Here is a 16,284-nt window from a genome sequence, read left to right as displayed (position 1 = left end):
AGGTAAATAGAGTAACTGCAGCAAATCATTTGTAAAGATGTTCTGAGACATTGAGACATTTCCAAACTGATGAAATGAATGAGAAACTCTGTTCTGCTGTGAGCAGTTTGGAGGTTTGTCCATGTTGCTCTGAAAATGTAATTTCTCTTTCAAGAAACGAGCCAAACCAATGGAGAAAAATTGTTAACAAATTGTGAAGAAAAAGCAAATTAAGAAGGAAAGAAGGGAAAAAGAAACAGGATTAGGAAAAATGATGAGGAAGAAGGAGAAGAGGAAGGATGGGAAGGAATGAGAGGACGAGTGGTACTTTAAAGCACCATCAGTTTGGTTTTCACCTCCGAGGGAGGACAGAGTCATCAAAGCAGAAAATAGAGAGAGAGAAAGAAAATGAGAGAACAAACAGAGCAGACGGATGGATGAGAAGATGGACGGATGAAACAATTTCAAAATGGGATGAAAGCAGGAGATGAAACACGCTGAAGGACGCGTGAAGCAGAAGAGACTGAAGATGAAAGAAGGACGAGTAGAAATCCGGCTGCCACTAAATGAAAAGTCTATAAAGATTCTTTCATGGTGAATAAACACTTCGTAGAGACAGTCATGGAGGTAATTATTATTCATACACACACACACACACACACACACACACACACACACACACACACACACACACACACACACACACACACACACACACATACAGGTAAAACACACTTGCAGAAGACAAAATGACAGAAAAAATGGCTCAAAAAGTGGCTTCAAATTGATAATAGCTTCATCGATTGTCATATAACTGAACATGGTTGTACCAGTGATGTAAAACCAGGAAAATTACCCAAAATGTCAAAAATAATGATAAAATCACTGAGAAGATTTGAAATAAGTTCCAGTGCTTCTAATGTAAAACAATAAACTTGAAACACAAACAGCTAAAACCTCACAAATTTACTGAAAGAACTTCAAGATTTAGTCAAGCTCTGCTCCCGCTGCAACTTGAAAAGAGTGTGAGTGAAGAATAAAAGACAGAGAGAGAGAGAGAGAGAGAGAGAGAGAGAGAGAGAGAGAGAGAGAGAGAGAGGGAGGGAGTGATGGAGGGACGACCACTGTGGAGAAGGAAAAACAAGCTGGGTGTGAATTGCTGTTCGCTCAACCAAAGTTCGGTCCCATTGATCTGCTGCCCGAGCCGCGTTCATCACTGTGGCTCAGCAGCAGCGCCGCACCGCCGGCCCAATGAAGGCCGTTAAAACCTGGATCCGCTGGACGGCCGCACACACACATACACACACACACACACACACACACAGAGCAGACTTTTCCTCACTTCTCAGGACCCTCCAGAGGCTCACGTTCGATTCTATTGGAGCTGAACACAAACTTTAAAGATGTTTAAAGCGATTCCTCTCATGAGGGCTTTTTAAACGCTGGTATGAAGAGCTTTACATCCCCACAACATGAGGGATGAAGCAAGCACACCAGCAAGCACACACACACGTGTCCGCAGGGTGTTAAAGCCATTCAGTGGAGCGTCTCCTCCTACTGGAGTGTGAAAACAATAAGAGAGATGGAGGACGGTGAAAAATCCATCCATCCCACTGAGAGGGAGAGAGAGAGCTCCATCATCTCAAAGAAAACCTGCTCTCTCTCTGCAGGTGGTTCAGCCTTTAACAAGCAGCGAGAGCCGAGAGGCGAGGCTGAGAGCAGCTCGTTAAAGAGCCTGAAGCTTCCTCAGCCGTCATCCATTCGCCGTCCATCCGTCATCCATCCGTCATCCATCCCTCATCCATCCATCCATCCATCATTCATCCACCCATCATTCATCATCCATCCATCATCCATCCATCCATTAACCATTACCCATCATCCATCGACCATCATCCATCTTCTTCTTTATGTGCTCTACAAGTCATCTTTTTACAGATTTTAAATTAAATAAAACCTTTCATTTTTGTTGAGCTCTGTCTGATGTTCCAAGTATGTTCAGTATACTGTAAACAGGTCCAGCTGGACGTAACGACATCCTGCTGAGCGAGAATGTGGAAGCTGAGCAACATCATGTGAAAAAGGCCTGTACTGAAATCACAACGTGAAACATTCTCAAAGGCTAAAAACTTTTTATTTCAAATAAATGAAGCATCTGATTATTTCCCCCCCCTTTTGCAAACAACCAGCTCTGTAAGAGTAAAAATAAATGTACTTCTGCTGGTTATTTGCATGTTTGTTGACAACCAAACTGCGTAAAGCAAATTAACTACACACATATCAGCAGATGTCAGAATTTAAGCAGTCCATTCATTGATTTTCTCTCTCCTCCTCCCCTCCAACATTCTTCTTTCTTTCTTTTTTCTTGTTTTGCATAATGTGATCGATCGGCCGTGGCTTGACGTGCAACGCGGCTGATCAGCTGTTTACTGACAGAAAAATCAGCTTTCAGCAGGAGGCAGAGGAGGCGGCGTCTCCACACCCTGAATCAGAGAGGTTTTCAGACTCCTGGTGTTCCTCACTGAAGACTTCACAGGAACACCAACCTCCTCCTCCTGCCAGCACCAGCAGCTGAATCAAAGCTGTTCCAGTGTTTGGGAGGTGTGTCACCTGCTTTGAGGGAAGTCTTCAAAGCTCTCCACACCTCCATCGGGTTCTTCATCAGGTTGTTACGCTCTTTATCCCCTCGAAAGCTCAAGTCACTTACTCCATCCTCTTTTTCTGCACTTCATGTTCATCCATCTTTCTCCTTTGACCTCTGAATTCTCCTGGAGCAACTTGAACCCACTGTTTGCATTAAATGTTCAAACATGGTCCTGGCCCTGATCCTGCTCCTGCTCCAGGACCTGTGCTTCTCTTCCCCAATAAAAAGTAGTTCTGCACACGCTCAATCGATGAACAGACAAAACTCCATTACAAGATAGAATGGTTTATTTACAGCTGTTTTTATTACCTTCTTATTAATTATCTAATTAGCAGGTTTTTCAGGACCGTTGATAAAATTTTTCTACCTTTTTCCCTCAGATGAAACAAATTCAAAGAAGAACATTTTCACTTTACTAAAAGCTTGGTTACATGGCATTACATGGAGTTTTCCTATTTAAATAAAATTGTTTTTCAAAGTGTTGCTGCGTGAAGGAGATGTTTTTCTGAGAGGAAAACACAAACGCTTTGACTTGTGTTATCATGTAAATGAATCCTCAGATCAGCCTCATGAGCGTGATCCAAACATAAAGAACGGCCTGATCTAGGTCTTTATTTCTGTTCTGGTCCTCTTCCTCTAGTTTCTCAGCCCGCTCTCGTTCTTCATGTCTGCCTTCCTCGCTCCTCCCTCTGCTCTGCTCCTCTCCGATAATTAGTTTCAAAGGGAGCGGAAAGACGGAGGGAGGAGGGAGGAGAAAAAGGACAGATGAGGAGGAGCGAGGCCACACAGAGAGTAAAACAAAGAAAAAGAGAGTTGAGTCAAATCTCGCCTTTGTGTGAAGTTTGTCCATCGGTTCTGCTGTGATGCAGCAGTTCTTCATATGATCCTCCTGACACACTGACGCTCCTGATGCCATCCGCAGTGACGACTGTACCATGACCAAGCCCTCATCTGAGTGAAAAAGGAGCTCATCGCATGTGTGGATGCTTCATTTCCCGCCACAATAAAAGAAAGAAAAGAAAAAAAGCACAAGCATGACATCGTGCGTTCACACTCACTCACTCACTCACACGCTTCATCCAGCACCATGGACAGCGAGTTGTCCTTCAGTCTTTCACTCACACATTTCATTCAGCACCACGGACAGCGACACGTTCTTCATTCCTTCAGGTCTCAAAAGACGACGCTGAATCTGAAAGACGTAATTAAACACAAACTTCAAACACCGAATGACGTGATGAACTCTCATTTTAACGGTGGGTCAAGGAGTCACTGAGAATCCATGAGTCACTTCACACATTCGAAAACCTTCTCTGCTTGGATGTTTTGGTTCTGGGCTCTGTGACCAGTTTACCTCAATAGTCTTACCTTCTCTCATTTCCTCTCCTCCTCTGTCCTCCTCCTCTCCTCTCCCTCAGGCTACTTCTGAGTAAGCTTTCTCTCTCCTGTATTTTAACATTTGTTTATGATTTCAGGAATTCTTCAAGCTTGTCTGAGCACCAAATGTTGTGACAACCTTGTTGGACCTGAAAGAAATTATTTTTTTCTTACCAAACAAGTGGCCTTTTGGTGTCTGAACATGTTCAAAAACTCAGTTAAAAAAATGTGCATATTATGAAATTTCAAAATATGTAAAACACGAAAAAATAAAAATAAAAAACAAAACAGAAAAAAAAAACAATAGCAAGTCACAAAAACACAACAAAGTTCAGAAAACACTACTAAATGGAGATAATGCTGTGGTCCCTAGAAAGGTTTACTTTTTCACAGAACTCCGGTTGGGATCTTTCATTCTGTTATCCTTAGAGAATTTATCTTCCTTTCATAAACATTTTCAATACATAGCTTTTGTGTAGTTTGTTAAAGACAGAACTGAAAGCACAATAAACCTGAAACCCTGCAGGTGGCTCCACATCCCTCTTGCTGTGCTGCTTTCCACAAACTCTGCTGAGGTTTGACTTTCACAAAGAGGATGAAGGATGAGTCTGAGCTCACGCTCCTCTGGAGATAGGTTTGTGTTCATTTATAGACATAAGTACAAATTAATACAGCATCACCTGGCACTTTTTCTGACTGCTCTCAAGAGGAAAGAGGTTCAGATGTCAGGAGCACAGCAACAAACTGCACTTTCAACAATATTACAGGAAGACATAACCCATGTAAAGGAACAGGAAATGGAGTGGATTCATTTTGCATTCATATTTTCATTTGCCTCATTACGGATTCTGAGTCTTTAATTAACCAAAATTAACCAAAACAGAATTGTGTTCAGGAAAGCGTTATACTGTCTTATGGCCACAGGACAGAAGGACATTTTATCCATTTCAATCATTTCATCATCATTTTCTAAGCAGCTTTGCTTGTTTTTTCCCCAATATTAAACATTTTCCCCCCATTTTAGTGATTTTGACTCTTTAAAAAATTCTTTTGTTTTTTAATCAAAGAGATAAAAGTCATTTTTGAAATGAGTCCGGTGTTCAAATAAAATAAAAATAAGAGAAAAGGAACAACATTCTGAGAGCTTTAGGGAGACAAAGAGCCACAAGAGGCTGCAGAGCTGCAGGTTGAGCTGTGTAGCTCAGCTGGAACAGCTGCGTCTGGAATGAAAACCTCAAGTCGGAAAGTCGTAACCAGTAACTAGTAACTACAGAAGCTGGCTGACATGATGATCCATGCCAGGACTCATCAAGTCCTCGGCTGCCTCTATCTGGCTCTCATGAGGGAGTTAAATGAAACTAAGCTGCTTAATAGGCTTTCCTTAACCCCTCTGTTGCTGTGTGTTGGCGAGCAGAGCTAATGATGATCACTCCATAAAAGACAGGAACAACAGATCACAAATCACTGCAATATGTTGAGTTATCAGGAAGCATAGTCAAAGATAAGCACGCCACTTATCCTGCTTTTATTTGGAGGAAAAAATGATGCCGAAATAAGCAAAGTAAAACTTTGTTAAACGGAGTAAAACTCGGGCCTCCAGTGATTTATGTTGCCCTGTGCTGAAAAATAATTGCCCCCCTTTGCTCCTGAATGTCGAATCATTTGATTGCAGGGGTAGGTGGACATGTCGACGGCGCGCTCACAGCTCACTTGTAACAAAGCAAAGTGATGGGTTCAGGTTTAGAAAGGCTCGCTACAGTGTGTTATAGAAGATCACATCATTCACACAGCTTGTCAGGACAAAACTCAAGTAATGATGTCCAAGAACTCTCTGCAGACCTCTTCACTGAAAGAGCCTCTTTTCTGTGGCTCTGAAGATTCCCACGAGCACACTGGATGGAAAATGAACAGTGACAATGGTGAAGTTCACAACCACCAACGAGCTTCCTCTCAAATTGGCCATTAGTCCGAACTGAGCCACTAAAACCGAAAACAGTGAACTTCATGTTCTCTCTGAAAGACTTACAGAACTGGTCTGCGTGAGGAAAAGAACAGTAGACAGTTGGGACAGCAGTATTTAACATGTCAGTAAGCATTCATTCAGGGACGCGTGGAGGTGGCAGCATCATGGGCTGCTGCTCCGCAGCTGGCACTGAGAAAAACTCCCAGAGGATCATGACTGTAGAGCAGGGATGGGCAATTCAATGGTAAGCTGTTGTTGAAGCTACAAACATGGAACATTCACTTCCAGAAAGCTGGAGTGTGATATAACGCATTTAATCACGAATATTTATTTACAGCTGCTCATTGAAATAAAGCAAATCCTCTGATTTCCATCAACTGTGCATGAATCACACACTGTACCTTAACCTTAAAATAACCTCAGAAATACAGAATTACAGGATTCCATGCTCTGCAGTCTGAAACAGGCCTGATGGGATGATGTGGAGCAGAGTCAGGACTCAGACAGTCTTGATTCTGGAGTCTGTTTCCCTGCAGCCACTCCATGAAAAGCTCTCAGTGGCACCACCTGAAGCAATGGAAGGAGTTCCTGCTAATTCCATCCACTCCTCCTGGAACAGCTGGTGTCACTTCTGATCCTGTGAGTCTTGAGCAGGTTGGAGGAGGAGGCTCCAGTCAGCAGAAGAGCTGCTCTCCTCGAGGTGAGACTTGTTTCTCAGCTGGCTCCTCATGACCTTCATTTGAGGAAATTATGAGATATTTTCTTTTTCACCTGAAATTTTGACTTTGGGTCGGGGTCGAGAGTGTATTGTTCTCTGCATCATTTGTGTATGGTTTCAGTACAAAAACAAACAGCAGCACCAACTCCTGGCCTGGCCCCATCTCAGTAAATCAGGATCTGAATGCCTTTTTTTTATTCTAATGTTTGAACCTCTGAACTGTTGAATAGGATGAAACCAGAAAAGTTTCACTCTTTGACACAGATCCTGAGGCACTCTCAGAGAAGCACAGTGGAGGAAGCATCCTGAGACTGGATCAAGATGCTCTCCACTGAACAATCTGAAACCAGACTGGAGCAGGCTGGCAAAGTTTTGGTTGTTTTGACTGATGGTGTAGGTGTGTTAATGAGGGAATAGTAGAAAATACAAGAATCAAATGAAAAGTGAACTAAAGCATCAAATCAGAAGAAACTGGTTCAGGTGAATATTGTTTTGGGTAATCTGATTGAATTCATTCAGACTGACAGATCAGATTCGTGTCATGATTTGATGGTCCCGAACACATGTTAACAGTGAGGAGAATCTGACTTCGACTATGGAGACTGGATCAGAACTAGAAGGATGGACAGGAATCAGAACTCTGGGTATTTCTGAATGGACCCCATGCATGGTGGTGGAAGCATCATGGAGTATGCTGGAGCCGCAGCAGTGGGGTCACAGTTCACTTAAAAACAGATGTTACTAAAACTTTTAAGCACTTGTTTAAAGCTCGTGTCCGGAGTTTCCGTTCGTTTCCAATGCATGCATCGTTTTTTTAACAGAGCTTAAATGTGTCAGTCTGGTTCGATACTATAATATAATATTAGCATAAAGCAATATAAAAATTTATTTATGAGCCCCGCCTTCGTCTCATAGACCCCCATGTTATCCGAAAAAGCGCCGGTCAGCTTCAGCCAATAGATTTCGAGCTTCCACTTTGTCATGCTGTCAATCAAAGTGTGCGCACAGCCAGAGAGCACGCGCACTCGCCCAGGCAGAGGAGAGTTAGCTCCGCAGCAGCCGCCGCGCTTACCTCGGATATATCCACTGTCTGCTGAACATCCACCGTAAACAGCTAAACATGGAGGATGCTGTAGGACTGGGAGGCTCTCATTTTCACCCGACAGATAATTCGCGTGCACAATCAAAGGGGCGTGGCTTGGTCGCTCATGAAAGCAGAGGGAGGGCGGAACCTCCAGACGTTGGATTAAAAAAACCTCTCTCTTTCAAAACTCCGGACACGAGCTTTAAGCGGTCGAGGTTGTTGGTGGTCTGGAGGAGTTTCCCCTGCTTTCTGATCGGCTAACAGGTCTTTCCTGCACTTGGATGTGTGTAACCCGACCTACACGGCAGCGCAGTGCCAGCCCCCGTTAGAGTGACCGGATAAGGTCAAACAAATGCACTAGGCCCTGGCACACATGCACAGGGAGAACATGCAGTCTCCGCACAGAAAACCCAGGATCACAGTGTGAAGCTCTTCCCCACCGTGCAGCCGTTTCCATGACGATAAACTCTTCTGAAGCGTCTGGAACAAAACGCCGTCTGACAGTGGAAAGTCCGCTCACCTCTCCTCTCAGTTAGAGCTCTAATTGGACGATGAGAGGGGCCCGCTGAGAGTGTTTGCTGTGCAAGTGTGTGTGTGAGTGTGTGTCAGCATTTCGATTTTCCCGTACCATCCCTCTCTTTTCTTGCTTGCTGTGAGGAGGAATAGGAGGAAAAGGAGGAGGAAGGGGAAGAGGAGGAGGAGGAGGAGTCATTGTAGCTACAGATGCCAGCGGTGACAAGACAGCAGCTGCTCTCTCTCTCTCTCCCCCTCTCTCTCTCACTCTCACTCTCTCTCTCTCTCTCTCTCTCTCTCTCTCTCTCGCTCCAGATGAACGAAGCTCAGGGGAAATCATCACCATGTTTACTCCGACCCTACCGTCCCACGCCACCCACCGTCTCTGTCCCATATCCCCTGCTGCTCCTTCTCTCCGTCCGCCCCCCCACGTCTTGGTTTTCTGCCCCATGATGGTGGTTGTTAGGCAGATGGACAGCTCAAAGCACCTCCAGCCCTCCACTCTCTCTTGTAAATATGTGACTGCTGCTGTTCACATCTGAAGAAAAGAATAAGGAGCCAATGGTGGTGATGTGAAGAGGGAGGAGGAGGATGGGGTGGGGGTGGGGGTGGGGGTGGGGGGGTATTGGGGGGCCGTAAAGGCCAGACAATTGGTGTTGAGGGATGCGCAAGGGAGGGATGGAGCGGAGAGAAAGAGGCCTTGAGAGGGCGATCAATGCGATGTTCACCTGCCGTCCACCGCCCCAATTTAAAGAGAAGGAGCTCTAACGACCCCCCCCCCCCCCTTCCCCTCCCCTCATCCCAACAGCCAGCCCCTCCTGACTGACGGACCCCAGGAGGAGGAGGAGGAGGAGGAGGAGGGAGGGAGCACTGAGAAAAGTAGAAAAATTAGTCTTAAGCACAGCAATGCATATAGATGGGAGCAAGACTGAGAGAGAATTAGCTGTAATGGTGAAATGCATTTAGTTAGAATGGAGGGTGGGGGTGCGGCGGGGTGGGGTGGGGGTGGGGGCACAGATGGAAGCTAAATTACTGCACTATTAGAGGTTAATGGTGAAATGCATACAGAGAGAAATTTGGGTTTAATTCATGAGAGTTTGTGGGAAAAACAAACTGAATGTAAAAAGGAGAAGAGTTGAATGAAAAGAAGGAATTCAGAGTTTCTGCTGTCAGTTTTCATTTATTACAATCCATGACAATTAAAAAAAACACGAACACTTGAAAAATGTCTTGAATAACTATGAGGATGAATTCATAACATGTTTTATCCTTTCAGCTGAATTGTTGTGACGTTGCGATTGATGGTCTGACTTGTGTGTGTGACTCTGGATTAATTTAAGATTTTTATCTTATTTAAGGTGGAAAATCTGCCATCAAACTGAAGAAACCCTGAAGTGTGTGTGAGTTTTCAAAGCCAGTAGCTCTGACTGGGAGTTGGGAAGCTCACTACTCACAACGAACGATCCGCAGTGAGTTTAGAGTGAGCAGCGTCAGGAAGCATGAGAGGCTATTCAACATGAGGCCAATGAAACAATGAGATTTCTGATGTGAGACTGAAGTTATGCACAGCGAGCATCATCTTTAAACATGCTCACTATTACACGATGCATCTTCCAACATTAATTATGTGAGATGTTTTGAAAAATCTATCAGAGGAAGCAACCTTGAGTTTATTAAATTCATCAAGAACAACTGTTTTTGATCAACCTCTTTGCCCTGAGAAATATCTCATTGAGCTATTTATAGTATAAAGCATACAGAGGATCTTCCTCCCTCTAACATCCAGATTGTAGAGCATCTTCCTCCCACTGATTGATGTACCTTCAGCAGAGCTTAATGAGTTAAGGTTGCTTTCTTTCCGCAGTAATGAGCCGAGTATCTCCGTACTAACTCAGATAAGTTGCACAGCACTGGGTCGAACACAGCAGCTCCCAGAAGTCTCTGGAAGCTCTGCCACTGAAGCACACATCCAGTTCAGTTCATGTGTGGATGTGGCTTTCAGCAGAGTGGAGTGTGGAGATCTGAGTGTTACATGTCAATACGTCCGTGTAGAAATGTCAGCACACTAATTCCTGGGCGTTTCTAAGACCTGCTGGCCCCAGAGATTCTCTATTTGAATTGACTGTATGTCATTGTCATAATATCAAAGCTACAATAAGACACACTGATACCTCCTCTTTTTTCTCTTCGTCTTCCTCCTTCTCCCCCTCCTCCTCCTCACTCGGTCCCTGACACATGTGACTATTCATGTTCCTGGCCCCCTGCCCCAACCTGTCAGTCTTGTCAATACGATTATTCCTCTCTCTAATTGAAGTCAGAGAGGAGAGGATGAATTGGAGAAGGTGATGATCATTGTGGTGGAGGAGGACGAGACTCTCTGTTGCTGCCTGCTGGGAGTGAGCTTGAGCAGAGTGGAGGTGAGGCTTCAAATGTTTTAGTCAAAAAAAAAACCCCAAAACATTGAGGTCCTGTTGGCGCGACACAGAAACACACGGTTCACGTTTCACACTAACAGGACAACATTTTGAAGACGATATCCGTTCAAATGAGAAATTACAGAAACATTTTAAAAAAAAACAAGTCAGGTCAGGAGTATACACACACACACACACACACACACACACACACACACACACACACACACACACACACACCACACTGCAGAGGAACAATATACTCTAAACATTAACAATGCCTCTGCTGAGCATGTGCAGAACTACTGTTTGTTATGGCCATGGAGCACAGGACCGGGAGCAGGACCAGGACTGGGACCAGGACCACGAGCAAGATGACGAGCAGGATTTCTGTCATCAACGAAGAGACTGTTTTCAGAAAGTAAGCCGTTTACATGGCGACAGAGACATTTTCAAAATGTTGCATTTTCAGCAGTTCCAAGAACCAAAATCACAACAACAGCTTTGAGTTTTCACTTGAAATCACTGTTTTGCCCTAATTATGATTTGTTAGAATGAGACTTGAGAAGTGAAACAGGAGCTTCTCATCATCATTTTTGCCGCCCATTTATAAATAAATAATCTCCAGCTAGTCTCGACCTGATAAAGTTGCCAGCTGGACTCCACATTTCATGACTCTAAAAGCCTCTGAAGTCAAAGGTCAGACTCCAGTTGGCTGTTTCCCAGGGTTATGGGATTGACTGCGAAGAGAAGCAACCAAGAGAAAGGTCCACGTGAACACTTAATCTAAAAGAAAATCAAATAAAGCAGAAAAGCTGAGATGACGTGTCACAAAGTTACAGTTTGAGGCACAGCAAAGAAATGTTTGAACATAAAGCCTGCAGATAATTGTTGTGGAGAGCCGGCTGAGGAAACAGAGACAAGGAAATGTGAAGGAAGTTTGAGGGCCAACTGGGACCCCCACTTTCCACCGGACGCAAAAGCGCTGCGCCGAGGAACGCCAGCATCTTGCTCCAAAGTCAACACACACCGGCGCGCTGTCTGGATGGGGAAGGCTGCTGCTCTGAGAGGCTCTCGTGCTCTCGATATCACACGAACAACACATGATATAAACAGAAAAAAAAACACACCTCATTTCGCTTCTGCAAGGTCGCTCTGCTCGTCCCAGCCATATTGATCTGTAATTTATAGTACTTCCAGCAAGGGTGAGTACTCGTACATGGTTTATGTTTTGATCTCATTGAGTGCTTTTCTTTATCCAATAGTTACTTTTGTATGGTTTATTCTACATAAAAACGGTTATTTCCGCGTTCGCTACTGTCTGGGACCCTGTTGAGCTGACTGTCGTGCCTCCCGAGGCGGCGTAATAACAACATATAGGAAAAAAATTTACGTCTGTGAGGTCGTGCATTGTGTTTTATTTCGAAACTTCCGGTGTAACTTCCTGTCTGGTGCTTTCTGAAGAGAATTTATGAGGTTTAGAAGTGGCGGCACAGAAAATAGAACTGGAGACTTTTCTTTTCAAGCAATGAGCACCACCAGTTGGAGCACCAACCTTTAGGTGCATCCTGTAAATCCAGCCTCCGGGTCTGAAATCGCGCCTGTTTCTGCTGTCTTTCATCAGGAAATAAAAAAACAAACATGTTTTCATCTCAATGAAACTTGTAAAAGTCCTGTTGTCTTAAATTGCTTCAGGGACACTCTCACTTCCTGACTAATTTAAGCCCCGCCCATCAGCATCCTGATTGGTTGACTTGCGCATGAAGCCTGGTGAATGTCCCAGCCCTTTCTGGGTCACATGATCTGTTTCTGTAGGCGGTCTCAGAGCTGCACACCAGCTTTAACGTGCCATGAAGAGATGAACACATTAACATGATAAGAAGACGTGAACTCGACTTTAAAAAGGGTTGATAAACAGTGTATGGAGAGCTGGTCAGCATTGTGTGAGCTGTGTGCTGGTTAACTGCTGGTTCTGTATGATGATGACCTTTAAACACCTCTGTCCCATCATCCTCTGCTTCTCCTCTCTTACAGGAGCCCACAGGGAGCTAACACACACACACACACACACACACACACACACACACACACACACACACACACACGGAGACATCACTGTCTGAGGTTTGGTGGTAATGAGGCCTGTCATCCTTGCACACAGCCTCTCTCTTCCATTCTCTTTCTTTCTTTCTTCTTTCATTGATCCATTAACAGATCCCCAATATAACAACTAGCAGTCACTGTGGGAGCCTCGTCCTCCTCCTCCTCCGCTTCCTCTGCTTCTTCCTCCTCATCCACCACCTTTGTCTTCTTTTCTTTCTCTACCTCATTCTCCCTTTCCTCCACCTACTCCATGTTGTTCTCCTCCTCCTCTTACCCCTCATCCCACCGTACTATTTAAAAACCTGTACTTCTCTCTTTGTCCTCCATCTTGCTGAAACTTCTCTGGGTTCACAGAGTCCTGCTCCACTGGTTGACAGACAGAAAGAGGAAAAGGACTGGTGATGGTGATGGTGGTAGTGTTGGTGGTGGTTATGGTGATGTTGTTGGTGTTGGTGATAGTGTTGATGGTGTTTAGGTGGTGTTGGTGGTGGTTAAGGTGATGGTGTTGGTGTTGGAGGCGGTGGTTAATTCCACGAATCACAGAATCATCTGTGTTAAAGCTGTAAAATCCCAAGCATGGAAAAAGGTGGGAGCATGAGAGGTCTGCCTCCCAGTATTGTCCTGGTGTGTCTGAACACTTTATATTTAGAATGGTGGTTCTACAAGTCCACGTCAACGGCAGCATTTAGCTGCCAAACAAAAAGAGATGTTGGACTGTCAAAACTAAAGATCTGGAAGACATGGCCGACTAAGAAGGGCCTCCCTCCCCTCTCCCATCCTCTCCACCTTCTACAGAGGGACCATCGAGAGCCTGCTGACCAGCGGCATCTCTGTCTGGTCCGGGAGTTGTAAGACCGCTGACTGGAAATCTCTGCAGAGAGTGGCGAGGACGGCAGAGAAGATCATCGGGTCCCCACTCCCCTCCATTCAGGACATTTCACACAGACGCTGCTTAGCCAGAGCGCATCGGATCTCCTCGGACTCCACCCACCCTCACCATGGACTGTTCTCCCTGCTGGCGTCTGGCAGAAGGTTCTGCAGCATCCGCTGCAGAACAACCAGATTTATGAACAGCTTCTTCCCCCTGGCTATCAGACTACTGAACGAATGGCACATAACTGTCCCACATTGACCCTGGATATTTTTCTGGACACTGTTGGTGCAATATTGATGCACATATTTGTGCCACTCGTATCACCTCTTCCGTGGTTCTGTGCAATATTTCTTTGTTTTTAGTTAAGGAGTGATTTCTCTCATTTATCAGTGCAATATTTGTTTAGTTTTTGTAAATATTTCATTAATTAGTCAAAGATCTTTTTTAACTGATTGTGCACAGCCCTGTCTTCATATCTATTTTCGATACTATTTATTTTTTGATACTAAAAGCATTCTTTATCTTTATCTATTAATTGAGTGTTGTTGAAACTGAGGAAGCCAAATGTGACGAAATTTTGTTCCTCACTGCACTGCTGTGTAATGTGAAATGACAAATAAAGGAAGTCTAAAGGGAAGCATCAAAAATGTTTTGCTATGTGAAAAAAGAAATGCGATGAATGACAGACTCAACAAATGCAGATGAAACATCTCTCTCCTGGATCATGAAATCTAACGAAAAAAACAGATGTGAGTTGTAGAAACTCAGGCGATCCAGTTTTATTGATGTTTCATTTTGAATTGGAGTCTATGGAGCCGCAGCCTTTTTGGAGCCAGCCCCTGGTGCACGCTGGGATATCGACAGTTTTTGAAACTCAGATGCTCCGTACATCTTATAGACTCACTCAATGCCTGGACATGCAGACATTTTTTTTTTTTTTTTTAACAAAGATTTTAGCTTAATTTGGTCAATAATGTGAGATGAACAATGTTCAGTATAGACATATTCAATATGCTGCATGTAAGATTTAATAAGATAGAAAAAATCTTCCAGAAAGTTCTAAAAGTTTTGTCAGGGAACGAATTGGGTATTTGAAAGTGAACGCTCTTTTCTGTGAGTGGAGGCACAGCCAACACACATTTACAAGACATTTCAACAGCAATGATTTCAAGAGAAAACTCAAAACCCTTGTCGTGTTTTCAGTGTCTGATTACGTGACAGTGGTGCTCTGAGACACTGACAGCCCAACTTTTTGAAAGCTGTTTTCAAGACAAAACTTTTCGACACATCAGAAGGAACATGTTAGACAGATAGTGCTGGGAAAAGAAGCTTAGTGTGGTTTTTCACTTGCCATACGTTCACAGCAGTGACACATGGTTTTTAGGGTTCACAGCATTAATGTTCTTCTGGCTCACATGGGCCGCACCAGTAATGCTGTGATTTCAACTTAATGAATTAACTACCAGTAATAATTATTATCAAAGATAACTATTAATCAAAGAAATTTGGATCTCATTTCATCAGATAACCTCGGGGCACCACCTACGTTTAGTAGGAAAAGATAACAAATTCGTTGTAATCAGTCTCATAAACTTGGATAAACTATTAATTCGGAATTTGGATTAATAGATTATTAACAATTAGCAAATTTTAACAGTAAAACCTGTAGGATTCTGGAGTTCTTGGCCAGAAAAGATCGACTTTCCATTCATAATTGTGAAACATCAACAACAAATGGTTCCAAAAATTATGTTTATTAAAGGTGCATTAAGGAGTTTTTCAACCTTAAAAATACTCATTTTCCACCATAAATATGTTACACATTTTTAATGATGTGTACAATGTGCCCTGACATATTTATTAGAAGTACCGCTAACAGCGCTAAATTGTCACTTGAAAGTTGCAGTGCCGGTCTGGCACCAGCATTTTTTTGGGGAGAATTTGAAAGGAATGACGTAATGCGCGCTCCGGCTGGATAAGTTTCATTTTGTCCGCCATTACTCCGCCAGATGCTTAGTGAGCAACAACTGAGCAGGATCTTCCAGAAAGTAAGAAAAGACTGGCTTCTAGCACTGCCACAGCTCCAGCACAGACTCCACCAGGTAAAAGAAACTTACATTTTACTCGAGAGCTACTAAACGAGCGAAGACGGAGTTCCCCTCTTCCGTGCACGCGAGCCACAGGGACAAGTTTTTCACTAAGCTGCATTACGCCCAAGGCCTGCAGGGGGCGCTGTTTCGCATAAAACCTGCAAACTCCTTAAGGCACCTTTAACAATAAAGCAAAACCAAACACACAATTCTATCTAGGTGTCTATACAAGTTGTGTTTGTATGAATGTGTGTGTGTGTGTGCGTGTGAGAGGGAGAGAGATGGTTTGTGAGATGGGATGGGATGGAGGGCTGGGGGATGGAACTACAATTAAAATGGCCGATCTGAGGGATGTTCTCCACATGTGCTCATTAACAAAGGAGAGCTTGAGAGGGGGTGAGACCTGTCTCCTCTTTCAAGTGCAACTTTGGGTAACACTTTACTTGAAGCCCGCCTGTATAACACATTATAAGTACATTCATAAAGCATTATAATGCCATTATAACACGTGTAGCTATAGTTATA

Source organism: Salarias fasciatus, unplaced genomic scaffold (genome assembly GCF_902148845.1).
Source record: "Salarias fasciatus unplaced genomic scaffold, fSalaFa1.1, whole genome shotgun sequence".
NCBI lineage: Eukaryota > Metazoa > Chordata > Actinopteri > Blenniiformes > Blenniidae > Salarias > Salarias fasciatus.
The sequence above is the reverse complement of the archived record's forward strand: the minus strand, read 5'-3'. Positions refer to the sequence as shown.